Source organism: Artemia sp. Qi Xiang Cuo, chromosome 3 (assembly GCF_049724085.1).
Source record: "Artemia sp. Qi Xiang Cuo chromosome 3, ASM4972408v1, whole genome shotgun sequence".
Classification (NCBI taxonomy): domain Eukaryota; kingdom Metazoa; phylum Arthropoda; class Branchiopoda; order Anostraca; family Artemiidae; genus Artemia; species Artemia sp. Qi Xiang Cuo.
Window position 1 is genome coordinate 13,744,804 of NC_142796.1, and position 1,915 is coordinate 13,746,718.

General features: G+C 29.2%; 1 pseudogene; it reads right to left on the reverse strand.

Annotated features, from left to right (window-relative positions):
* Positions 1 to 400: 400 nt before the first annotated feature.
* On the reverse strand, positions 401 to 512 carry LOC148953788 (U6 spliceosomal RNA; annotated as a pseudogene).
* Positions 513 to 1,915: the final 1,403 nt, after the last annotated feature.

The following is a 1,915-nucleotide window of genomic DNA, read 5'->3' on the forward strand; positions in this document are numbered from 1 at the left end:
TAGATAGATGTATGTTACATCTATCAAGGGCCATGACTACAAAAATAACAAACAAGAAAACAACTTACACACATACAACAATACTTTCCAGACTCACCCCACCCCTTTTTACAAAAATCTATCTCAATGTGACATACCCAATTTTATATACTTTGCTATCATTCTTATTGTCCCATAATTTTTTGATCCCATTACTGAAACCAACCACTCACTTGTCCCCACATTAACAAAAAATAAATCTTTCCTTAGATCCTGTAATTCGGGACAAAGGGCCATGAAGTGAAGCAGATCCTCCCCATTTTCTCCGCACAGAGGGCATGAGTAAGGACCCTCCTTTACCCTTACCCTCCCTAAATATTTCCTCCTTTCTCCAAGTGCTAGAAAATTACCCCTCCCTGAAAAAAATGTGGAACGCTTCACGATTTTGCGTGTCATCCTTGCGCAGGGGCCATGCTAATCTTCTCTGTATCGTTCCAATTTTAGTAGGCCTATACGTCCTCCCGAAGGAGGACAATCTTTTTTATTGACTGCAGGGACTTTATAAGGGTTATCTTTTTATAATCCGAAATATCAAATTTTTCTTGGAGGTCAGCTTTAATATCTTCATAAAAATCCTAACTTCGAATATCATAAATAAAACTATCCTTATCAATTTGGCATAAATCAATATTCTCATTATATTTTGGTTTCATGTATATATAATTAAATTCAAACATAAGTAACTTAGATAATTCTAAAACAGTAAACCAAATGTAAATAGTTTTACCTAATTTCATTCTTTCGTATAACCATTCTAGCTAGTAGAAATCGATCGCTAAATATGATTTCCAATCTAAAGTTATATTTTTTAATTTTTTTGTCCTTTTTCAACACTAGTGATTATTTCAATACTAACTCTTTTTCTAACATTTCCCATGGTTTCCCCCAAAACAAGCATTATTCATTTGTTTAAAAAATGTTTCTCGAAATCATTAATTCTCTTTTGTCATAATTTATTATTATGATTGATATATATGTTTAAATAGGGTGACTCAGTAAATGCTAGTATTCTATGTACTTTTTCAATGCTAAGCCATGTTTTAAATAAAATTCTAAATTCTTATAATGCACAAAATAATTTATTTTATTATTTAAAGTTGTACTTAATTTATATTGAAAATGTTCAGGAGCTAGTGGCAAATCTTCACGTAAATTGTTTAACTCTCTTTGATATTCTACAACAACTCCATAAATTGCTCCCATATTATCGTAATTCATTTCTGATTTAACGTAATCTTTTAATTATTGGTAATAGTCTAAGGTGTTGTTTTTCTTATAAATGGTAGGGTATATCAGTAAAAGTAAAGTGTTTTCATGTAAATTTAGTGACATTGCCCAACCATATAATTATTAGCATCTAAATACATTATATAATTTGAAGGTTAAGTTTTATTAGAGTTTTTTATATATTTTTTATTTGCTTTAGCATATCTTTTCATACCTGACATACACTTTTTCTTATTCCTTTTTCAATAAAGGTAAACAAATCTTCATCAGAAAATGATGGAATTTGAGATTTAGAGTGTTTGAGAAAAGCTTCCCATGTTAATCCTGGTGCTGAAAAGAAGTGCAGTGGATCTAGTTTATAATTATTTAAACATAGATTTCTATTTCAACGACAACTGATAAAACTAAAATATCACTTTTTAGATATAATTTAGTATAATCTCAGAGTTTTTTTTACATTTAAAGAATTTCCAAATGGGTTTTGCTCTTCTATAATCTTCTTAAAAAATACTTTTCACTGTAAATCTAGAATAAAACTTGTCTATTGAAGGCGATTTTGTATCATTTATTTTTTCATACCTATCAATACATTCATAGTGAAAAATCTCTTTCTTTAGTATTTGTGTAAAGTTCTTCAGTATTTTGAAAT